This window comes from Paroedura picta, chromosome 11 (genome assembly GCF_049243985.1).
Source record: "Paroedura picta isolate Pp20150507F chromosome 11, Ppicta_v3.0, whole genome shotgun sequence".
In the NCBI taxonomy this organism is placed as follows: domain Eukaryota; kingdom Metazoa; phylum Chordata; class Lepidosauria; order Squamata; family Gekkonidae; genus Paroedura; species Paroedura picta.
The window spans coordinates 6,444,021-6,469,790 of record NC_135379.1 but is presented as its reverse complement, the minus strand read 5'-3'; the positions used below and the strand labels follow the sequence as shown (position 1 = coordinate 6,469,790).

The 25,770-nt window shown below is 46.5% G+C and overlaps 1 long non-coding RNA gene across 1 annotated transcript in view; it reads left to right on the top strand.

Moving 5' to 3' along the window:
* The window catches only part of LOC143820460 (uncharacterized), a 62,732-nt gene extending 37,442 nt beyond the window's left edge, over positions 1 to 25,290 (top strand). The window contains exon 4 of the long non-coding RNA XR_013225355.1: positions 23,576 to 25,290. This is a non-coding gene — a long non-coding RNA (uncharacterized LOC143820460). The remainder of the gene's footprint in view (positions 1 to 23,575) is intronic.
* Positions 25,291 to 25,770: the final 480 nt, after the last annotated feature.

Below are 25,770 nucleotides of genomic sequence, written 5' to 3'. Positions count from 1 at the left end.
TGCCACAAAACCTTCTAGTTTTGCAGGGGTGTGGCCCCACCAGAGGCAGGCAGATAGTGTAGCGAAAGATCAGTGGACTCTAACCTGGAGATTCCCTGCTCCTCCACATGCAGCCAGCTGGGTGGCCTTGGACCAGTCACCATTCTCTCAGCCTCACCTACCTCATAGGATGTCTGCTGTGGGGAGAGGAAGGGAAGGTGATTGTAAGTGCCTCAGAAACACATGAGGCCTGCTAGGTGACCTTGGTCCAGTCCCAGTTCTCTTAGAACTCTCTCAGCCCCACCTGCCTCATAAGATGCCTGTTTTGGGGGAGAAGAAGGTTAGGCAGTTGTAAACTGCTCTGAGACTCCTTTGGCTCTCTCTGGAGAGCCACAGTTTGGCCAGCTCTGCATGACCATGAACCAAACCACACGATGAGGCTGTGCCTCTAAAGCAAACAGAAGCAGGCTTGATTCTCATTGGCTGTCACCAACAAAGGCCAGGTGCTCACTTTGCTTTGATCCCATGGGGACTTCCAGAGGGCATCTGTCTACTTTCCCCCAGACAAGCGGATGCTGTTTGCTCCCATGGGAGGAAGTAGATGGGTATATTTAAGGACAGGCTGTTGTGGATTTTCTGGGCTGGCCAATGTGGCCTGGTAGTTTTAGTCCCTGACACTTTGCCAGTAACTGCAGCTGGCATCTTCAGAGGCAGGACATGGCAAGATGGGGATCTCTCCGTGCCGAAGCACCTCTGAAGATGCCAGCTGCAGGCGCTAAAACGACCAGACCATGACTACACAGCCTGGAATACCCACAGCAGCCAGTTGACTCTGGCCATGGAAGCCTTCGACAATTCATAGTTCAGGGTCCTTTTCCAAACAACACCTCCAGCCATGATAGTGGATATGAATCCTGCACGGCGGTATTTTGCTATGTGCAGAACACAGACAAACAGTCATGGCTACACTCCATACCCTGCCCGGTCTCTCCTTCCTTCCCTGCACACCCTGCTGCAAATGCAGTCTCTTCTCCATAACGCTGGACGTTTCACTGACTGTTTTGCCACCCATCAACAGCACTCAAAATCTGCCAGACAAAGTGGCCACCTCAGTCTGCCTAACAGGAGGGCCAGACTCAGAGAGCTTAGGGAGCAAACGCCTCCTGTTATTACTGCAAATTGACTCATAGAGAGATACTTATATCATACCCTGAGCTGTAACAGGGCCTGGGCCTCCCGTTCCTTCCTGTCTGCTTTTCATCTCACGGTATAGAACACTGAAATTTTCTGATAAAAGGATCAGGAAAGTAAGAGGGACTCTGAAATTTGCCAGGAAGGGGAAAGCAATTGTCTGCTGCTTTGCAAAAGGCAGGAAGGAATAAAGCATAGGGCATAAGTGGCGTCGAGTGGGAATTACTTACAGTGACGCTGGCAAAGCTTTTTCAAAGCAAGTGAGAAGCAAAGGTGGTTGGTCATTGCCTTCCTCTGCAGAAGCTTCCTTGGTGGGTTCCCATCCAAGACTTATGGCAACTTATGGCAAGGGGGTTGCAAGGCAAGTGAGAGGCAGACATGGCTGGCCATTGCTTTCCTCTGCAGAGCCGTCCTTGGTTGTTTCCCATCCAAGACTGATGGAGATTCCAGCAAGGCTAATGAGAAGCAGAGGGGGTTTGCCATTGCCTTCCGCTGCGGAGTCTCCCTTGGTGGACACCCAATCAAGACTATCCTACAAGGATATTGGAGGAGATATGTAGTTATGTAGCCTCCAGAACAACAGTTAGCAAGTTAGACCAACAGGAAGATGTGATTTTAAGTGCCTAAGAAGGTGGAAGTCTGGACTGGATGACCCTTTATAGTGTCTTCCAGCTCTGTGATTCTAAAAATGAATCTCTGTAAGTTTATAAAAAGCAAATTGCATGCTGATGCCATTCCCAGGAGATCAGCCCTGACTGCTGTTTAGAAGGCCAGATCCTGAAGATGAAACTCAAATACTTCTCCTTCTCCTTCTCCTTCTTCTTCTTGTCTTTAAGATATAGTTGCCTACCTCCAGGTAGGGACTGGAGATTTTCTGGAATTATAACTGGTCTGAATATATATAGATCATGCATTTGGTTATTATTTTAATTCATATTTTAATTTACATACCACCGCTCTCTGGAGTACTGTCTTGTGGTGGTTCACAAATAAACCAATAAAAATTACAGTGTGAAACCCCCCTAAACTCCCCATACAAAACTAACAGATAGCATCATAATCTTGAGTCTTTGACCCTCCTCACCCCCTAATTCTCAGCCTAATTTATTCATTTAAAACATTCCTTCCACTTCTCCTGGAGAAAATGTCTTTGGAAGAGGTCCTGTATGGCATTAGACCCCACCAAGATCCCTCCCCTCTCTAAATGTCACTCTCCCTTGACTCCACCCTAAAATATTCCAGGTGTTTCTGAATTCAGAGTTGGCAACCATGCTTTCAGGAATCACTTCTTGGAGATTTCAGAACAGATGAGCATGGAGCATGAATTATTTATTTATTTATTTATTTATTTATTTATTTATTTATCATACTTCTATACCGCCCTCCCCGGAGGCTCAGGGCGGTTTACATTATAACAGAGAACCATACATAAAACAGTCTGTAGAACATGTACATCAATAACCAACAATTGCAACCAAACACAACACAGTATAACAATAAACAATCATAATACAAACAAGTCAACAAGGGCAGAAAGACAGATGCCAGGAGGTTTTGCCAGATAGAAGATGGGATAGAAGAAGAAGAAGCAGAAGAAGAAGCAGAAGCAGAAGAAGAAGAAGAGTTGGTTCTTATATGCCACTTTTCCCTATCCGAAGGAGGCTCAAAGCGGCTTACATTTGCCTTCCCTTTCCTCTTCCCACAACAGACACCCTGTGAGGTGGGTGAGACTGAGAGAGCCCTGATATTCCTGCTCGGTCAGAACAGCTTTATCAGGGCTGTGGCGAGCCCAAGGTCACCCAGCTGGCTGCATGTGGGGGAGTGCAGGGTCGAACTCAGCATGCCAGATTAGAAGTCCGCACGCCTAACCACTACACCAAACCACTACACCCCCTCTGGGGGTGTGTCATGTCCGACCATGACACACCCCCAGAGGAGGGGGTGTGTCATGGTCGGAGGGAGAGGTGAGGGATCCTTTCCCAGGTGAGTCATTCATGTATTTGAAAGGTTGATGTAGTCCTTGGCACATGCATGCTGTGAAGCTCACAATAGATGTGGTGCACATGGGTGTTGGCCATGGGTATCTGCACAAGATGGATGCCTTCAGACGTCAAGCTGCCCAGTGCCCTTCCAGCTGCCCAGGCTAATGAAACTGGGTTCATCCTAACCTGAGTTTGTACCAGGGTGTCTGCCCCAGCAGCTCAACTGGACCTTCAGCAGCATCGCCTTTCTGATTGCTTGCAGTCAACCCGTTCGCTGCTTCTCTGGGAGTAAAAATGTCATTTTTGCACAGAATGCCAGATGTCCGTTTTAATTAAGGCACTTTATTTACAGATCTATATCATGATTAGCGCTTTGTGGAGGAGTTTGCTGAGCATGCCTCTCCCTCTCCGCTTCCCCGTCCTTGCTTTTCAGAGACAAAAAAACCCGAGCACAGTTTGTTCAGCATCATAGGAGCTGCTTGGCACGCCTGTTTGTGTTCCTTTGCAAAGAGGAAGCCTTTCCCCACAAACGACAGAATTTTAATAGAAGGGGGAAACCATTCCACTTCTTGTTTATGGCTCTAGCCTTTAGTTAAAAAGAGCCTTGCTGGATCAGACCATCAGGCCATCTATTCCAGCATCTTGTTTCACACAGTGGCCAGCCAGTTCCTAGATGGCCAACAGCAAAGCACAGAGGCTGAGGCCTAGTCCTGATAAGAACATCAAAAAAGCCCTACTGGGTCAGACCAGTGGTCCACCTAGCCCAGTACCTTGTCTCACACCGTGGCTATCCAGTTCCTAGATGGCAAACAACAGGGCATAGAGGCTGAGGCCTTCCTCTGGTAAGAATATCAGAAGAGCCCTGCTAGATCAGACCAGTGGTCCATCTAGTCCAGCATCCTGTCTCACACAGGGGCCAACCAGTTTGTCCAGCTGCTGTTTGAAGACTGCCAGTGAAGGGAAGCTCACCACCTCCTTAGGCAGCTGATTCCATGGCTGAACTACTCATACTGGGAACATTTTTTTTCTTGATATCTAGCCAATACCACTTTACATGTAGTTTAAACCCATTACTGCGGGTCCTATCTGTTGTCAACTCCAGGTGCGATCTGATCAATGCAGTGGGACTATGACATGCATAGATCACTTCTGGGCTATGTAGGCATATTGCTTTAATTTCTTGTGCCCCTCCCTCCCCCTTTGGGGAAGGTAATTCCCTTTTGGTTGGTGTTGGAGAGGTGGAGCCTGGCACCAGAAGACCCTGCCCTCATCAGGGAGGGGTTATGGCAATGGTATGTTATGCAGAAGCAAGCAATGGCAAATCACCCCTGAAGGTCTCTGACCTTGAAAACTCTACAGCAGGTATGGTCAAACTGTGGCTCTCCAAATGTCCATGGTCTGCAATTTCCATGAGTTCCTGTCAGCATGGACTCATGGGAATTGTAGAGGACTCATGGACATCTAGAGGGCCACAGTTTGGCCACCCCCGCCCTACAGGGTCACCATAACTTGGCTGTGATTTGATGGCAAAAATAAATATGTGTGGAGATGGGCAGTTGCAACTTTTCATGAAAATGACATCATTTGCTCTCTGCTGCTCACCAGCCTCATATTACAGGGACGGCTAGAGGGAGCAGTTTGGAAGCCAACCACCATAGCGCAGGCCGGGGGGGGGGGAGTTATGATGGGAGTGGGTGGCAGAGGCTTCATTGAATGGGTATCTCAGTGAATGAGGCTAGGTTTCCGGGTGGCTGTTTGGAAATCCGAGACATAGTTGTCCCAACAACAATGTGCTATCTAAGAAGGACAGTGCCAAAATGGGTATCAGCCGAGCTCACGCTTGGAACTTCAGATCAAAACTCGGAGTCCTGTGCTTTTAAACCATATCGAAGCTCAGAGATAGTGCTTGTGGTGTTTCTATCCCCTCTTTTAACTCTCCCTCTCTCGCTCTTTTCGAAATCTTTCTCGCACCTGTTGAAGGAAGCTTGACTCTTGACTTAAGGTATGTGAAGGGAATCGACTCAAGGATCAGGGAAAGAGTCCTCAGGAGAAGGCCTAGTTGGGTTATCTTCCACTTAAGGAAAATTAAAATCGCCCAAAATCCAAATGGAAATCGCATTCTGTGTAGAGGGCAGGGACTGAATCGATCTGGGGTTGGAATAAAAGCTCCGTGCAGTTTACACCTAGGCTGGTTGTATGGGAAGAAAATCACCTCGAAATACCTTCTCAAAGGAAGCTAAACACAGTAATGTGTCTTAACTGCTGGGGGAGGAAGGAAAGGACAGCTCATTTGCACCCATTTGAGGGTAAGTGGAGTGAGAACGTGGCACTTTTGGTGAGCAGGACTCAGTCTGATAGGGGAATCCAAACTGTTGCCCTGACAACGCTTCACTCCAACATCAGTTATTTTTCTTTTCTTCCTCTTAAATAAAAAAAACAACAGCAGCAGCAGCACTTTAGCAAGGGATTATCCGTAGCACTGTAGGAAAGGAAGCTGCCAAGGGAAGGTGTCAACGGCGGAGACAAGTGCCATGTATTATCATATTTACATCCCGTTTTCCTCCCCAGGAGGGAACTCAAGGCAGCTAAGAAAGACAGAAGGCACATAAAAGCACAGACCCACCACAGAGCAGTTAAAACCATCACAGATAAGTAGATCTCTCAATGGGCCGCACAATCCAAAATCATTCAAAGGGCTGCCACAAAACAAATTCTTACGTATGCGCCATCAAGTCACAACCGACAAATGCCGTCTCCAGCAAGGGGTTTTCAGGGCAAGTGAGAAGCAGGGGTGGCTTGTCATGGCCTCGCTTGGTGGTCTCCCTCCCAAGACTTATGGTGACTCCAGCAAGGGGCTTTCAAGGCGAGGGAAAAACAGGGGTGGCTGGCCATGGCCTTGCTTGACATTCTTCTGTGGTTGTCTTTCATCCAAGTACCATCCCAGCCTGGCAGAGAAGCAGAGATAGTTTGCCATGTCCTTCCCCTGGTCCCCCATCCAAGTACTGACCCTACTCTCTTAGCTTCCAAGGTGTGATGAGATTGGACTAAACCATACCATTCCATGTTCCATGGAATAAATAGTCTCTCTCAAGTCCCTTCCTATGTAAACTGCATTTCCTGAGTGCTGTTGGAGGTGACCATTCCAGCAGGAAATGGTCCATTCCAGCAGGAAAGAGCTGCTGCTAACCATATACCTGTAATTTCAGGTGAGGCCAAGCTGATCATCTTAGGGGGGTGGAAAGAGCGTGGAATGAGAGATGCTTCTTCCCAACATCTTGGGTGGTTGGGTCAAGTTATAAAATCTTGTGCATGTGTGGATGTATATTCATGACAGAGAGAGAGAGGGGGGGGGGCTCATTCCACGTGCATTGGATAATGCACAGGGAAACCCAGCTGCAAAAGCACATTGAAAGTGCATTATCCAACATGCATGGAATAAGTAGACAGAGAAAACAATGCTTCTCATAAGGATGAATGAAAATATGCATGCACAAAATAACATCGATTATCTAAAAATACTGTTTATTTGTAATCACAGAATGACTGGTTGATTTACTCTGTTTATTTATGTGTTTGCCTGCCAAGAACTTTCAACAATATCAAGCCTGTGGGGAGAAAAGGCAAATCTGACTTTGTGTGGATACATATGCATGTTATTCTTGGGGCTGCTTGAATGCATTAATATGCTCCTCCATAAAATGATCTCCGGTTTCCATTTTTCCACTAGGGTCTCAATATTTCTAAAGCTTTCTTAAGAGCCTTGTGGCTTGGTCAAATCAACACTTAGCTATTTGTCTGTGAACAAAGTTCCTGACTCTTAGAGCAGTTCCTCAGTGGAACGGGCTTCCTCAGGATGTGGTGGGTTCTCCTTCTTTGGAAGTTTTTAAGCAGAGGCTAGAGAGCCATCAGACAGAAAGGCTGATTCTGTGAATTTCGGCAGATTATCAATGGGTGGGCAGAAGGGATTGTGTCAGTGTTTGACTCTTGTGGCCCTTTCTTGCTTGCTCAGGGAGATGCTAATCACTACTTTGGAATTGGGAGGGGAATTTCTTCCAAGCCAGACTGGCCAGAAATTCTGGTTATTTGGGAGGGGCATCATCTGGGCATGGAACTGGGGTCACTGTGGGCGGGCAGGTAGTTGTGAATTTCTTGCATTCTATAGGGGATTGGACTAAATGACCCTGGAGGTCCCTTCCAACTCTAGGATTCTATGGACCCCCTAGACCAGGTAGCAACTTTTTGGATAAAAGGAGTGTGAGGGGACAGAAGAAAGGGTCCTTCCTTTGGTTTCCTCCAGAATGAATTTGGACAACACTGAACTAATCCAATGAATTTGGATGGTGAAACTTAAGCCCACCCAACATCTGTCTTGAATGCCTGTATCTGCCTACCTTTACCCACACTCATTAACAATAATTACTTTTGTTTTAGAGTTCTTCAGTACTGCCAAATTGTTTTCATTCCTTATAGCTATGTGAGAAAGTGCCCTTGAGACGTGGGGCTGTTCTGGAAAGAAATGAAAGGGAAATAAATACAGTCTCTTCCTCCTGACAACCACTTTCCCTCTGAAATGTCCTCCCTTGGCCACTTTTAATCCTAAATTAAAATGGGTCCAAAACTCTGGCAGAGGGAGAGGGTAAAAACAGCGGATGTTTTGGGATAAAAAAGAGTAGCACCGTTTCATCTATTTTCTGATGAACCACTGTTTTGCCAGGAAAGGGGAGGTTATTGGTATTGTCCTTCATTCTTCTTCATTGGAGCAAGGCCTGTGCTTCCTGGGAACTCTCCAAGGTGCTGAAAACACTAATATCTGATCCCTGATGTCAGCTGTCTCTTGGTACTTGACTCCCGTCACTCCTCATTCATCATTTTAAAACCTTCACAGGTTTCCAACACAGCGGTACAGGAAAACTTCCCAAACAACATTCACGCGAACATACTGTCAATGATTAAATCATTTATAGGTTGCAGTTGTGGTCAGATCTGTCAATAATTCAGAGAGAATCTAAGTGCAAATTAAACTTTCCCAGCAGTCTGTCTAGATCTCTAGGTCTTGTGGTTTCTACAGCAGTTTGCACTTGGAAGATAGTGAGAAAAGAGAATAAACACAGACACACACATGTTAACTCTTTACTCTTAAAATAGTTTCTGTGTCCTGGACTTTCATGGGCACTTTTAGGATGCTTCAGAAGAGTCGGGTTAAATTTATGAGCCCCCAAACATGTTTTTATGTTACAAAATCAGTTTATAATTAAGTGACTAGAAGAGGTGGAAGAAACTCTTCCCTGAAGACATGGAGTTAAAATTGAACGAAGGAGATAAATCTATGCTCCAAGGTTTATATGGAATTCTCAGGCCAATGGGGTCATTTATTTTTTTAAAAAGTAACTACATATGAAAATATCTGGCAGAAAAGACATTTTTTTAAAGGAATCTTTTGGAGACTCCAGTAGAATACAGCAGATGGATCAGCCCCACTGCCTGAGTTTACATAAAGGACAAGAACGCTTGGCTGCAAAGGAGTGGGCGGGTGTGGTCTCTTTAGCTCTTGGCAGCTCTGGTTTCACACAAATAGAACTTAGCCATTGATTGCATCTTGGCAAGAAGTTGATGAGAGGTGCTCCACTGCCATTCCCCTCTCTGCTTCCTCCTTCACATACAGTTCCTGTGGCTATCAAGTGCTCGCCATACAGCTTTCTTTCTTTGGGAAACAGGATTCTCACTTTGATTTACTCGTACTCCTCCCTGCGGCCTGGATGATGACAGGCCTTATACAACCTCAGCCAGGAGGAGCTCCTTGCATGTGTGCGTGTGGAGAGAGAAGTGAAACCCGGGCTTGCCATCACGCCATAGCATAGTATGGGAGAAATCAAGCATCTTCCTGGAGCCAGAAGCCAGGAGATATGCAAATCATGAGCAACCTAATTATAAAGATGCAGGCATAGTTGTGACACAGTACAGAAGGTTAGTTTAGCATGTGGTCATCCACTGCTCAGTCAGGAGTATTTTCTGCCATGTCCGTGGTCGGTGTTACCACCATTATAAGGCAGCCTGGAAAATAAACTGTTGAAGAGGGTTTTGTACCTTGCTTTTTACTACCTTATGGAGTCTCAAAGTGGCATACAGTCACCTTTTCCTTCCTTTCCCCACAACAGGAGGCAAGTGGGGCTGAGGGAGCTCTGAGAGAACTGTGACTGGCCCAAGGTCTCTCAGCAGACCATCTAGCCTCTGTTTAAAAATCTCCAAATCTTCTTCTTCTTCAAAACAAATGTTCAGCACCTTGTGAACCCTGATTAGGTGGAAAGGCAGCATAAAAGTGTTCCAAATAGATAACTGGTGGGAGAAGGATTTTCTTTTACTATTTGGGAAAAGGCTCATCTCGGGCCTAGCCCACACCCTTCTGGCCTGCAGATTCTTCCTTGATCCTTGCTCATGCATGTATATTCTCCTATGCATTTCAGCATCCCTAAACCCCTGAGTCACAGCCGAGTGGCAAGGTAATGTCGTGTTCCCATCTTTCCCGGGCAATGCTGGCGTTATTGATTTTGATAAACACGCTTTTATATTCCCCCAGAGTGAGCTGTTTTGACACTGGAGCGATGAAATATTTCTCAGGTCAACTCGGAGACAATTTTTCCCGCTGATGAAACTGTCAAGTCTCCTCCCTGCGCACTTCTCGAAGGAGACAGCGGGAGTCTCATCACTTTTGCTCCCTTTCTGCATTTCCCATCTCTGAAATTCACCTCTCCATTTAACCCTTTCCTGTTGTTGCTTCGGGATCACTGGCAGGTTTCATCTTATTGTTTCGGGTGCATCCAGGACCCTCCTTGCGGTGAGGTTCTCGTTTTAATTATTTGCTGTCCTGGCATGACTCATCCTGCTGGAAAACATGATGCCTTGTGAGGTCAGCAGACACATACGCTGGAGCCAGTCGCCGAACCTTCAGTCCCTGACTTTGACGGCTAATAGTACTGAAAACGAGTCAGTAAAAGTTTCTAGTCCATAACAAACATAACTGCTTGCACAGGTGATTAATTTGCCCTATTTGTCCAGGAGCACCTTTGAGACACACAAGACTTTTGGCATCTCCGCTTTCAAGAATCAAAGCTCCATTCTGAGGGCACTTTGATTCTTGAAACCTTATAACCCTTGAAACCTTATAACACTGCTTTAGGATGCTTTGGGCTGATCCTGCGTTGAGCAGGGGGTTGGACTAGATGGCCTGTATGGCCCCTTCCAACTCTATGATTCTATGATTCTATGAAAAGCTTAATCATCTTGTTTTCTTGGGTGGGGGGGGGAGGTATGGAAAGGTTTCCAACCACTGGAAGCCTCTGCAGTCTGAAGTACTCTGGGTCAAACCACATTGGTCAAACTGCACCTGGAGTCCTGTGCAAGTTCTGGACGCCTCACTGCAAAAAGGACGCAGACAAAATTGAGAGGGTGCAGAGAAGAGCGATGGGGATGAACTGGGACCAAGCCCTGTGAAGAAAGGCTCGAGGACTTGGGAACATTCAGCCTGGAGAAAAAGAGGTTGAGAGGAGACAGGGTTGCTCTCTTGAAGTATTTGAAAGGTTGTCACTTGCGGCACAGCAGGGATAGGATCCTGGTGACAGCAGAGGAGAGGACCTGTGGCAATGGTTTTAACCTGCATGTAGAATAGTGTCAGATATCAGGTGAAAATTCTTCAGTCAGCATAGTTCAGTGGTAGAATCAACTGCCTAAGGAGGTGTGGAGCTCCCCCTCACTGGCGGTCTTCAAGCAGCAGCTGGGCAGATACTTCTCCCGGATGCTTGAGGCTAGCCCTGCGTTAAGCAGAGGGTTGGTCTAGATGGACTGTCTGGCACCTTCCAACTCAGTGATTCCATAGAGGTTTACCAGCTCAGGGAGACCTAGGTAGGGTCAGGACCTGAAATCTGTTCTGCGGCTAGAAAATTTGTCAAGCGGTGTCTTTCCCCCCACCCGTCAGCGGCTGGGGGAGGGGAGAATGAGAGAGAGAGAGAGAGAGAGAGAGAGAGAGAGAGAGAGAGAGAGAGAGAGGTGCTCTTTTCAGATGAAGCAAATTGCTAGAACAATGAAGCTGTCAGAGGGCTGTCAAATGCTCAGCAATTAGCTCCTGAGTTAAATGTCTTCAGCTTATGGGTGGGGCCAGCATGCTCCTTGTTTGCTTTCCCCTGCAGTCGAGGAGAAGACCGGCTCTGGGTCCCCGTTGGGGACAAAGGCCGCCTCTAAATGAAGTAAATAAATAAACGCTTGGCTTGTGCCTCATGAGGGGGAAATGAAACAGAAATGAGGATATTGGAATCCAACTTTCCCATTTGGTCCCATCCCTAGTTCCATCTGTCTTATTACCCTCCGGGTGTGCTGTAGCTTATGGCCCTTTTAGGAGAACTTGTGTCATTTTATATCAGTGCTGACATAGTGCTGCAGGTGTCAGTGATGCTGGCAGACCACGTAGTGGAGGTGGGGGTCCCTGCAGCTAGGCCCTGACCCCCCAGCTGCCAGTCAGCTGGCCAGTGGGGGATATATTACCAAGAGGAAGAGAAAGGCTCAGGCCATGTCACCAGTGTCATACAGGAAGTGATGTCATCACGCCAGCAATGTCCAGGTGACACCCCGGGATTTGGGCAAAAACTCTATGGTAGAACCCATTTATACCGCATTACTGGTGTGATGATATTGCTTCCTGTGTGATGCCAGCAATATTGCCTGGGCTTTCCTCTTTCTCTTGGTAGAGGTAAGTCCCTTCCACCCCAACCCCAACTGGCAACCCTGGCTGTGAGTAGTAGAAGGAGAAGAGTTGGTTTTTATATGCTGCTTTTCTCTACCAGGAGTCTCAAAGTGGCTTACAAATTTTCCTTCCCTTCCACTCCCCACAACAGACTCCCTGTGAGGGAGGTGAGAGCCTTGATATTATGGCTGAGAAGTCCCAGATTCAAATGTGGCTTTCATCTACAAACCCACCGCCATATGAGAATAACAGTATTGACCTACCTTGCTGGATTGTTGTAGTATTGCTGAAGGGATACATCCAAAGTATTGTGAAAATCTTGAGCATCACTGCTATTATTGCAAGGAGGATGCATATATACCTCCCACACATGTATCTGCACTGCATAAATTATGTGTCAACGATCTGAGGATAAGGTCAACTTGTTTCATGGATGGTTCAGTTATGCATCTCCTGCCGGCTGCTTATTCTGCGTCCATAAATAAAATATCAGAGTGTCTGTAATGCAAATGAAAGAGGTGATCAAAGCTGCAATCCACATCTCATTCATAAAAGAATACTCCTTTATAAGGAGGGTTTTAAAATGCCTCCATTAAAATCAATAAAGATTTTAATTAACTTTGGAGAGAAGACGCAGGCATCTGCTCTGTTGTTAATACCACGGTACATTTAAGTTCGCTTCGACGTTTCACTTTGCGGTGGAAAATCAAACGTTCACGATCTTAGGAACTCTCCAAAGTGGACACTCAGTTTTTCTCTTTTTCGTCTGGGAAAGAAAAATACATTTTCTAGAAACCCTGCTCGTTCTCATGCCAAATCTATCTTTAGGGTAGCTAAATATTTCAGCCCATCCAGAACTTGTGGATGTCAGATCAGATACATCCATTTGGTAAATTTGTTGAGATCCATCCTCCCTTCTTTGCCACCCTGCCCTTCTGGTGAGCACATACAGGGCAAGAGAACGTACTATCTTGCGCTCCTTTGCACAAGGTTCGTTTTAATTTGAAAAACAGCATTCTTTTTGGACAGAATCTGAATCACGCAGAGCTGGCATCAACCACAGAGGACCATCCAGTCCAGCCTCCCACCTTCCCAGGAACGTAAAAAGCACACAGGTGCTCTTCCAATCTCCTCCTAAACATTTCCAATGAAGGAGACTCCACCACCCTCTAAGGAAGGAGACTCCACCCACCCTCTAAGGCAGCATATTTAATCGACCATCAGAAAATGCTTCCTAGTATTTAAGTGGAACCTCCTTTCCCATCATTTGAACCCATTGCTCCTAGTCCTGGTCTCTGAAGCTGCAGTTAGGCCCCTCTTCAACATGCCTACTTTTTACATAATTAAACAGGTGTCCTATCACCTCTTCTCCAAGTTACACATACCCAACTCTGTCAACCTCTCACTGTAAGGTATGAATTCCAACCCCTCAACCATCCTAGTTGCCTTTCTCTAAACATGTTCCAGCTTGTCAAGATCCTTCTTGAACGGCGCCCAGAAATGGACACAACATTCCAAATGAGGTCTAACCAATGTGGAACAGAATGGAATTATAATTTCCCTTGCTCTAGATCATATGCTCCTAGCAATGCAGCCTAGGACAGACAACATCAACATTTGCTCATGGGGTGTTACTTGGAATATGTAGAGCCAAAGATACCCTTCCTTCCCATCAGAGAAACCATGTTGGTTCAGGCTAATGGCTCATCCACTGCAACAGTCTTTGCCACACAGTGGCCAAATCCCAGGTGACATCTACATCCTTTCTCCTTCAGCTATATTTCTTCCAAGATCTCCCTTCCCTCCCTCAATGATTGATTTAGCACCTCTCTGTCCTTCTTAGAAGGACTCCTCTGCTATTTTGTCTCTCAGTTGAACCAGAACAAAACCTCCAAACCATCAGAAACACCTTCCCCCCCCCCCCCCCCCCGCCTAAGCAATAAGCACCGTTTTGGTCCCAAAGCTGAAGCAAAACACCGAAATCCTTTTAATGAGTCTGAGCAAACAGACTCCAGGGACTCAGCACGAAGGACATCAAAAGGCCCAGCAAGTTAAGTGACGATTTGGCATTCGTTTAAACGCCGCAGGACAACCTGGCTTCCATGCAGGCTGGCAAAAAAAAAAAAAGGCTCGCATTTCCAGAATCACCAACTTAATGACCTTTCCATACCTGCCTCTTCTTCTGTCACCTTCAGGCAATCAAGAAGAGTGTGTTGTACAGCAGAACGAGGAAGGCCATCCAGGTTGGTTTTCTTGTTCCATGACCAAAGCAGGTTTACTGGCCAAGTGCAATCAGGGATGACCAGTTTGGGTTCTTTCAGCCAACCGACTGTTTTCTCCCACAACTCTGTGTGTCTCTTCAGCAGTTGGCACTTCCTTAACAATAATGTTGTTGTTGGGATCACTGAAGTTGTGTTGTTTGAACCACTGTTGGATTGTTATTGTTGTATATTGACTATGTTGTATGTTGATTCATTCCATACATCCCCCTATAGGGTTGTATGTAAACCATCCTGAGCCATATGGAAGGGCGGTAAAGAAATCAAACAAACAAACAATAAGGGGTACCAAATACAGAGCACAAGAGCTCTCGAGATTCCAGTTTTCCGCAGATGAAATCAGGGGCATGTTTGTCACACAACAACAGTGCATTCCTATGCAAAGTTAAGCCAGGCTATGGCATTTACACTAGACTAAATGAAGACAATAAGCTGGCTTTCATAACTTCCTTTCCCCTCTATCCTAAGGAGCCTCAATGCAGCTTACAAACAACAGGGTGCCTGTTGTGGGGAGAGGAATGGGAAGGCAACTGTAAGCCGCTTTGAGCCTCCTTCGGGTAGGGAAAAGCAGCATACAAGAACCAACTCTTCTTCTTCTTCTAAACCCAAATTTTGTTCTCTTGCTTCAGACCAACACAGCTACTCACCTGAATCTATCTCCCCGCAAATGTCACCTTGTGAGGAAGGTGAGACCAAGAGACCTCTGAGAGAACTGTGTCTGGGCCAGGGTCCCCCAGCAGGCTTCACTGGGAGGAGGAGTGGGGAAATCAAACCCAGTTCTCCAGATTAGAGTCCTGCTGCTCTTCACCACTACACCACCCTGGCTCTCTAACTAACTTGGCAGAGGATTAGACTGGAATTCTTGTGCTAAGGATTCTTGCCTAAATTCCCCTTCCACATTGCTCATGCTAGCAACATTTAATAAGCCATCCTCCAAAGTCTGAAATAGGGCCAAATACTGGGGGCAGTTATTGATCAAGGAAAATAGGGACTGTCTCTAGTAAACAGGAACATACAGACATGAAGGCCATTGAAGAGAGGGAGATGAGGAGGTGAGGAATGACTGTTCTTCATGGAAGAACTCACCAGAGACTGGCCGGCAGCTGTCCTGGACTTTCGTGGAAAATATTGTGCAATAAAATGCTTATGAAATACACACGGAGACACATTGTTCCCCCCCTCCCCCCGCATTACCAGTAAAACATAAGTAATTTTTAAAAAACTGCAACTTGATTAAAATATGGTAGGACCACAAGGGGTGAAACTGATAAAATTGCTATATAGGCCAGACTGTTTTGCTGACCCCTAGGTCAGTCCCTGCAGCATTTCTAGGAAGAAAAGGATCTGAGCCTTTCCAAAAGCAATTGGAAACTAATGACCTCTCCCTTTTCAGGATAAATGCCCAGTGCAGATGCTAAATAAATAGGTAACTTTTTGCTTCATTTCATAGCAATATCTTGCAAAGTATGTTATTATTAACAGTTTTCTGTCTGCTGAAAAACATCCTTTATCAGCATCACTGGTTTTCCCCCCTCTGTTTTGCACCTGTCTAGTTCTTAACTCAAATCTTGTTGATTCTCTGTTTTTAGAGACAGGTTAGTGTAGTGGTCAAGAGCAGCAGCCTATAGTCTGGTGAGCAGGGTTTGATTCCTTGGTGACCTTGGGCTCATTGCAACCCTGATAAAGCTGTTCTCACTGAGCAGTCCTGTCAGGGCTCTCTCAGCCTCACCGCCCTCATAGGGTGCTTGTTGTGGGGAGAGGAAGGGAAGGTGATTGAAAGCCACTTTGAGACTCCTTCAGGCAGTGAAAAGCAGGGTATAAAAACCAACTCTTCTTCATATATAAACATATATAAATGATAATATTAAAAAGTGTCACCAAGTCATGACCGATTTATGGAGCTCCCTCACGGGTTTTCCAAGGCAAGAGACAAACAGAGGTGGTTTCCCATGGTTTGCCCCTGCATAGCAACTCTGGTCTTCTTCAGTTGTCTCCCATGATCCAAGTCTTAACCATGGCTGGCCCTGCTTTGCTTCTGGGCACTGACAACTCTGCTGTTAGACCCTAACCCAGGGATGGCCAAACTGTAGCTCTCTAGAGGTCCATGGACTACAATTACCATGAGCCCCTGCCAGCATGTGGGAATTGTAGTCCATGGACATCTAGAGAGCTACAATTTGGCCATCCCTGCCCTAATCTGTTGGATTCTCTACTTTACCTTTTTCCTAAAACAATATACCAAACAAGTGCATTATTCTATATTCATTGGGTCTTTACAGAGAATTCCTCTCTGTAACTCTGGACCCAGGTGATCCCTTTCCTCCAGGAGCTTTTCTTGATAATGTTATGAGAGCTAGTGGAGTTAGTACCCAGGGGGTTTTTTTTGCTCACATACTCATACAAGTTGAGAATCTCTGATTCTGTCCTCTCCTCCAGCTTGAAAATCTCCACCCAATTCCATCTTCCTCCTCCTCCTTCCGTTCCTTCGCAGGTCATGGATTTCTTTGTTGTTGTCATTCTCTGCAAGCTTGTATTTAGGAGTTTCCCTCCCCCACCTCTTAAAACCTTAGAGAGGTGCCTACAAGATGAGGCACCATCTGCTCGGGAGTTTATGCTTGGCAAGGTCGTACCCAGGGTCGCATCAGTTAGACGTTCTTGTCAAGCAGGCGCTGAATACCATCTGCAAGAAAGGTTCTTGACGCAATTGCAGAACTCTTCACAGCAGTAACACCTTCCTCCTGTTTCTACACCCTGACATGTGATGCAGGGACTGGGGGAGTGGCAAGGACCGAGAAAAAGGCATTGGCTAATGTCAGCTTTTGTGAGACTCAAGGAGGGTTCTCCTGATACCCCCCTATTCAGAAATAATAAACAGTCTCATTTTCATGAGTCACATGTTCCCAGGCTGCCCACCCAGAGCCCTGCCTGGTACATGCTAGAATCCAGAATCAGAATCACACAGAGCTGGTAGAGACTACAAAGGGCCATCCAATCCAGCCCTCCTGGAATCACACATTCCCGACAAGCGCACATCCATATGTCAATGGCTCACTCCAATTTTCCTGCACTTAGGATGCATAATTTGAGTCCGTATATGTTATGATCTGCTCCATGCCGTTGGCATGCCATTGGCATTTACTTTTCTAGCCCACCCTTCCAATCCTGCTCAGGGTGGATAAACAGAATCATTAAAACAATCGTAAAGTGAAAATCATAACATCATTTCCCCCAACCGATTACCAGACAAAGGGGCATTGAGGAGCTGATCTTTCCATCTCCCAGTAGTAAGGTCAGCATTTCTTGGTAGCTGTTTTGGGCCCTGATCATTAGCCTGGTGGAACAGCTCCATCTTGGAGGGCCTGCACAACTGAGTAAGGTCCCACAGGGCCCTTGATCTCCTTCAGGAGAGCATTCCACCAGGTTGGGTGAGAGCCAAAAAAGCCCTGGCCCTGGTTGAGACCAATCTCACCTCCTTTGGGCTGCAGATCTTGAGCAGGTGTTCTGAAGATCTTAATGCTCTTGGGGGGTTATAAGGGGAAAAGGTTGTCCCGTAGATATATCGGACCCAGATCATTTAAGGCTTCGAAGGTTAACCCCAAAATCTTGAACCCAGCCCAGGCTCCAATATGTAGCCAGTGCTGCTGGGAGAGCACTGGTGTCATATGTGTCTCCCATTGAGTCCCTGTAAGGACCCCAGCTGCTGCATTTCAGACCAGTTGGAGTTTCTGGCACAGTCTCAAGGGAAGTCCTGCATAAAGTGAGTTACGGTAGTCTAGAGGTAACATCCGGGATGAGGCTATCATATGCCAAGGGCTCCCAGCCCCACGATAATCTCATTCCTCCTGGCATATGCACAGATGACTGCATGGGGCTGCCTCCCCCTCAAGTCCCTTGTGCCCTGGATCTGTTGAACAGAACAGGGCAACTGGAGGGCTGGCGAGGTAAGTGAAGGAGTTAAAAGAACACCAAAGCAACAGTGTTGTCCCTGAGCTCCATGCCAAGCATAACCCAGCCCCACCCCCCACCCCCACCCCATGGATTAAGTACAGAGCAGCAGAGGGCATTTTCTTTCCCTGACATTTTAGAAGCTGGAGTTCCTTTGTCGTTCTTCTCTTTCCCTTTTGTCCGGCAGGTTCCGCACAGTAGAATTATGGAAAGTATTAATTTTGCCTGTGTGAGTCACACAAATGAGGGTATAATGCGGCATAATGCAGCCAGGGTAAATGTGAATGATGCTGGAGGAAGCAGCTACCCTGCTTTCATGGCTTTTCCCATAGGCATTTGAGCACAGCAAGGAAAGAAAGGGGGAGATCTGGACCACAAGCATGGAGGAGAGGTAGCTGAGATATTTCCAGGTAGAAATTCTCTCCTTCAGCTGCCATTAGCCCCAGCACTGGGGGAAAATAAAGTATAGTATTGGAGGGGGGTACTAAGAGCAGCTGCCCTGCCCTAGGTGGGCTAGGTAAGTCAGATCTTGTAAGCTAAACTGGGCCAGTCCTGGTTAGTAAAGGATGGGGGGCCACCAAGGAAGTCCAGAGTTGCCACACATAGGGTAAAGGTAAAGGTAAAGGTATCCCCTGTGCAAGCACCGGGTCATGTCTGACCCTTGGGGTGACGCCCTCCAGTGTTTGGAAATGATAAACTACTTCTGGTCGTCTCTTGCTTTGAAAACCATACAAGGTCGCCCTAGGTTGCCTGAAGTTTTGGCACTTTCTGCCACCTTTTACAGGGTTGACAAAAGAGATGGACACTTCCTACATGGAAATGACATGGGGAAAGGGTTTTGTGTGTGTGTGAGTGAGAGGATGTTTTTAAAAAGTACTCCAGCTATACTACGACATCATACAAATTCCTCTCCCCTCCACAATTCTCCACAGAAGCTCTCCCCTTCTCAATTCTTCTTAAGGTTAAAAAATAGGCCAGGGGCTCCTCCCATTACCCTCCTCTCCCCAGCACCAAGAAGCACTGCCCCAGCCATAACATTCCATCTATACCAAGGGTATAGATGCTGGCAGGGGCTCATGGGAATTGTAGTCCATGGACATCTGCAGGGCCGCAGTTTGACTACCCCTGATCTATACCTTCGGCTCACATGACCCTGCAGTCAGAACTAGGAGATGGGAGGGAGGAGAAAGATTGGGCAATAGGTAGGTAAAAACTCCATTAAAAGGGTAGACTCTGTGGTGTGATATCCAATTGAGGCTCCTCCCCTTCCCAAACCCCAGACTCCCCAGACTCCACCCCCAAATCTCCAGGAATTTCCCGTCCTGGAGCTAGCAACCCTACATGGGGTCTTTTCTTTTTAAAGAACCTCAAAACCGACCAGGGGAGAGGGGCTTTGGCTTTGATCTGAGCAGCAGCCGAGGGAGTGAAGGTTTCTTGGGTGTCATACTAGGATCCGAGAGACCTGTGTTCAGATCTTCCCTCTGCTAGGGATGCTCTCGGCATGACTTGGAGTCAATCCTTTTCTCTCCGCCTCACCTATTTGACATGGGCTTTGAGAAAACTGAATGGAAGTGGGGGAAATGCTCTTGAAAACCACTTGGGGTCCTGTTGGGGAGAAAAAGCATCAACAGCCCTTTCCAATGATGTAGCCTTTCCCTCATCGGAACTGCCCCGCAGAAACGGAAGGGCACATCACGATGAGGCTGGCCCTCAGGACTCTGTGGTGCTGAGTCACAGCTATGCCGAGAGCTGTCGCTCCACTGTTGTGAGTGAAGCCTGCCATTCTCAATCAGAGCTGCGTGGGAGGCTAATTAAGCCACCTCGTGCTTCGTCAAGAGAGTTATTTTGATGGGGGAAATGAGCTAAAAATGAGAGTGACAGCAGCTACTTTTCCTGGGCCTCAGCGGTATGGGTTGGGGCCCCAGCAAATAAGAGGCAGAAATGCTCCCCCTTCCGTTTGCCCCTATGGTCCCCCAACAAGAGGCTGCGGGCGGCTGGGGTAGCCTGACAGAGGACGGTGGGTGAGGCATGTTTTTGCAGACTTACAGTACAGTCCTAAGAAGAGTAGCTGCCTTTCCCTTCCACTGAAGTCAGTGGTCTTTGGAGGCTACAACGCCGCTTTGGCTTGCATACAGCTCTACACGGAAAACATCTTGAAGGTCACCTGTGAAACAATATATTATTTATTGTGTGATGTGTGCAGTGTAGGCAGGAGATCTGAGGAAGGTCTGACAGCCAGGCAAGGGAAGTTCAGAGGTGATTTGCCATTGTCGGACTGCACATCACAACCAAAATCTACTCCTCAGGTAAAAGTACTGAGAGAGATTTCAGAATGTCCCAGAATTCTGTTTTCAGCTGCAGCTTGGATTAATTCAGCCTTGCTGCCTGCTCTCTGCTCCATGGCTCTGGAGAGCTCTCAATGCTGCCAGAAAATATAGATTCAAGCTTGTCATTCACAGGGATACAGAAACACACTGAATCGCAACTTTTCATGTATCAGGGCCTTGGAAGTTAAATGGTAAAAGCAGTTCTGAGGATTCTTTTCCTTTCATGAACGAGCTTTTAGCAATCTTTGTAGAAATATGATCTATCCAAAGGACGCAGGATAATTAAAAAGAAAAAAATAGGATAAGTACTGTCTGACAGACCTGTTTGATGTTTCTCTTTGTTATGAACAGCTTGCTATGAGCTGTGTTATACTTGGATAACTCAGGCTAGTCCAAGCTTGGCCCTTTATGTACTGGTGTTTCCCTTAGCTTTTACCATGTTAGGTGCTTTTTTCTCTTCTGTATAACAATTCACTTTCAGGTTGCAGGTTGGCCGGGCTTTTGTTTTCCTTCTGCATAGCTCCCTTCAGAGTTCAGTTCATTTAATGTTTGCTGCATCTCTGGTTTTTGTAGAAGTCCTATTGCCCTGGGTTTTCCCTTTTCTTGGCTCCCAAGGTGAAGGAAATTCACAAGCAGAACAACTCCATCGGATTCCTCCCCCCCCCCTTTTCCCTTCCCCTAGAAGGCCACACCTCCACAATCAAAACTGTGAAGCAGCCTCTGCTCATTGCTCAGTTTCAAGCAGGGGGTGCATTGCAATGCAAGGCAATCTTTATTTTACTGTCATTCAGACCAAAATTCAAATACACATTTTGAAATTGTAAAGAGAGATTCTTAAAGCTGCTTTCACTTCCAGGTACTCATCTTAGTAGAAGCTTATCCCTCCTTCATCTTCTCTAAGCTCCAATACTGCTTAAGCATTTAAATGTTTTATAAACATTCTTAAGTCTTGCAAGATTTGGGGTTCAGTGTCACTCTCAGAACCATAGGCAAGCCTTTCATGTGAATCTCCTCCAGCTGAACCACCCCCTTCTTCCTCCCAACATGGGCATCGCACAGCAGGGGGGAGGAGTTTGAGAAACACTTCCAAGGGCTGCTGCTTCCTCTTTCCCCCCTTCCCCTCCAAACTTGTCAGATTCTTGTTTAAAAAAAAATAAGGGACAGTTGGATTCCTTTTTTTGTTATGTTTTGTTCTAACACAAAAACACAATTCTAGCTAAGCCTGGCAAAGCCTGGCTAGTATTTGGAGGTGAGACCTCCAAGAATTTGGATGGAGTTTCTCCAAGGAATACCAGGGCCATGACTTAGAGTGAGTCAATGCCAAATCACCTCTGAATGAGTCTTGCCTTGAAAATGTCACAGGGCAGCCATAAATCAGCTGTGACTTGACAGCCATTCTGGAAAATTCCTGCAGTCTGCTCTCCAAGTAAATCTGGTTCCGGGGCGCCTGACCTACGCGCACCTGCCCATGGCTCAAGTCCAAATTGCTCTGCCTAATGACTGCCATTGAACAATTTCAAAAATCCAATGGAAAACCAGTCAGAGCTCTTCCATCCAGCACCCCCTGTCTTATCTACATGACAGAAGAGTTCTGAAGCTGCCGAAGAAGAGAGAGGATCATCCATGTCCCCCGATGATGTGCAGGATACCAATGCGACAAATGAAATAAGTAAAATTGAATTCCTCTCTGGTCTAGTGGGTTTTTTAAAAGGTCTAATGGGGTTTTTAAAAAATGTTTCTCAGAAATTATACTGATTATCACAAAAATGTCTTTTGAGGAGCTGTCTTTATTTGTTTCTGGTCTGTTCCCTTCCTTTGATCCTACACAATTCACTGATTTTCTTTGGTCATTGCCTCTGGCTCAACACAGTGCACGCAAACCAGGAGGCTGTCCCTTCAGGTGAGAAATATGATTGCCACAATCTGCTTTATCAACAGCAGAATTCAGCCAAGAGCCATTAAGCGTCCCCCAAAGCACCAAGATGTCTCTAAAAGAGCTTTATTTATTTTTGTGTTTACTGGAACCGAACTGTGATGAGGGATGGGGGGGAATCTAACATTGAAAAATGACCCTAATTTCATTTCTTGCTGATTGGACTTCTCACCACTAAGACTGATTCACTACCTTTCCTTTGTTCCTGGAAAGAAAGGAACAAGCAAGAATCTATACCGGGGGAAATGCACGACTATTGGGAGGACATTTTCCAATGCTTGGTGATTCGTAACAAATTCCCCTCATTGATCTAGCTGCTGCTCTCCTACAGCTAGAAGTCCCTGCAAAAAGTCGATCTAAAAAACAAAACCTCACAATGCTGTACCAATCTAGGGGCCCTTGGCATGCATAAACGCTCCTATGTTCAAATGGAGCATTTGTCATGCATAGGGTTACCTGCTCCAGGTTGGGAAACTCCTAGAGATGTGGGGATAGAGCCTGGGGAAGACAGAGAGCTCAGTGGGGTACAATGCTCTAAAGTCCATCCTCCAAAGTATCCCTTTTCTTCAGGAGAACTGATCCCTGTAGTCTGGAAATGAGCTGTAATTCCAGGGGATCCCCACCTGGAGGCTGGCATCCCTATGCATGATTTTACCTGGACCATACAACAAAAGAGAGATCTATTGGCTGCTACTTCACAGTTCTAAGCAAATTCCCGAGTGGTGTTACTCATGCCTGCTGGAAGTACCATTTATGACAGGGGTGCCAGCCTCCAGATCAGGGGTAGTCAAACTGCGGCCCTCCAGATGTCCATGGACTACAATTCCCATAAGCCCCTGCCAGAATTCTCTGGCAGGGGCTCATGGGAATTGTAGTCCATGGACATCTGGAGGCCTGCAGTTTGACTACCCCTGCTCCAGATGGTGCTTGGAGCTCTCCTTGAGTACCACAACAGAAATCAGTGTCCCAGGTGGAAAGTCAGTTTTGGAGTCTAAGGTCTATGGAATGAGCTCCCGAAATTCTGCCTTCCACTCTCTCCACCCAGAATTCTCCAGGAATCTGTCCTGGTTTGGACTGTCTGTGGAACGGAGGATTGGATGGTAGATATTTGTCTACATTTCTATTGAGTTTCTTTTTAAATTGTTTAAAATTTGGTTCACCCCCCCCCTCTTTTGCTATATAAATAAACTCTTTTCTCCTCCCCACAGCTGCTCATGAAGAATAAAATTAATCACCCCAATTGAAGCAAACAATGGCAATGATGAACGTACAAGGAGGCTTTAAGAGGCAGAATGAAGATGGGGAAAGGGGACGGGACTGGGAAAACATCAGGGAAATGCTGCTTCAGTGAATCCGAGGACTTCAGTTTTTACAAAGGTTCAGGTAAGCCAATCGTCCACCCCTTCCCCTTCTTTTCGCTTAGAAATGGATGTTGCTCTGAGTGCTCCAAAGGCTTCTAAATGTGCCAGTGGAGCGTTTTTCAGGGGCACCAATCTGAGGCAATTTCCAGGGAGCAGCATTAAAGCGACCTGTCCCTTGTCTCTCTTGGCAATCAACCGGCTGTCAGGCCCGTATTCAACGGCCGGGGCAATAAAAATACAGCCGTGTGTTGTCTTTGTACCGAAGGTCCTGAATCAACCTGAAAGAATTTCCTCTGCATTAGACAGGAGAAAAAGGCTGATGCAATTCTCCCATTGAGATCAAAGAACTTAAACTCCTTAACTTTTTCAACCAGAGTTTCATGAAAACCTGGGGTTTCTTGACCATCTTGTTAAACATATATTGGGTGATAGTACCACCTATGGGCATGTTGCCCTGCCCCACCCTCCCCAAATGGCCAGTGATGAGCCTGGAGGGGGTGCCATAGGACCACACTTTAGAAGACCCAGTCCCACTGGAGGCACACAATGTGAAGATTGCCATTTGCACCTTTGGCTCTCCCTCCTTATTTGCGTCTTCCTCAGCACTGGGCTCTTCAGACAATGAATTGACTTTGCAATGGGGGGTGACAGGCAACAGTGTACTCCGAAGGACATCCAGCAAATGTCTTCTGGCTGACAGCTGACACAGTGATGCCACATGCCGGCAATTACAGGCCCCAAAGAGTGTACACATAGTGGGTGGGAAAGGAAGACTTCAAGTTCTTGTCTATTTTCTCTGCCTGTTAAAATAAGACACTACAGCTGCCCATGTGAAATTTTCCCTTTGAGTTTTAGAAGTCCCCCCCCCCCCCTCTCTGGAAAAAAGTTTCACCCCCTGCTTTCTGGGCAGAGAACAAGCTGGGATGGGAGAAGTACCTCAGCCCACCTTCATACAAATGCTAATAGGTCTAGACAATGGAACGGTCAAGCTCCCCCTCCCCCTTCAAGCAGAGAAAAGAGATTTGGAGGAATGAAATCTTAGACAGGAAAAGCCTCTCTGACCTGTCCTGACCTGGTTAGTGGGTGGGGAAAAGAGAGTGATAGAAACTTGGAGAAAAGAGGAAGCTCTTTTTTGTGCTGAGTCCATCAGAGCATACAGAACTTTTAACTGAGGTCTGGAGAAGCTGGCCATTAGTCATGTGTTGGCTTGGACTTCTGCAGGAAACCTCAAGGTAATGGAAACTCTTTCAAGCTCTGCAACTTCTTAAGCTAAAGAGCCTGTCTTACATCTTAGCAGATTTGGAGTTCAGGTGACAGCTTTTCAATGAGTGGAAAGGCACAGTGGAGGGGGGGAGATAAAATAAAGAGGGGCTGAAGGGACTTGTACACCCAAGTGATTGCTGGAGATTTGTGGCACTTGAATGTTATGAAATTGTGTGTGGGAACCAGTGTGGTATAGTGGTTTAACAGTGGCAACTTCTAATCTGACAACTCGGGTTTGATTCCCCGCTCCCCCATATGCAGCCAGCTTGGTGACCTTGCGCTTGCTGCAGCACTGATAAAGGTGTTCTGACCAAGCAGTAATCTCAGGGCTCTCTCAGCCTCCCCTCCTTCACAGGGTGTCTGTTGTGGGGAGAGGAAAGGGAAGGTGAATGTACGCCGCTTTGAGACTCCTTCGGGTAGAGAAAAGCGGCATATAAAAACCGCTGTTCTTCTTCAACACGAGTCCCATGAAACGTGGAGAAACAGATTAATTTTTCCACAGACTCATCTTTTGATCCATCTACTCTTATGTCACATGCTTTCTTTGCGGAAACTCTCAAGGGTCCAAACCTTTGGATTTTTAAGGGTTGTTTTGTTGCCAAATGTCTTTCCCCACAAAACGGGGAAGCTGTAACTCCACCACCTCTAGAAGAGTGATTACATCGAGCCAGCTGTGTGTGTGAATAGCGTTTAATAGATTGGGTGGCTGTCATGAAATGCAATGGAATTTGGGCTGAATGCTCAGAGCTCTATGAAAGTCATTTAAAACTTCTATTATC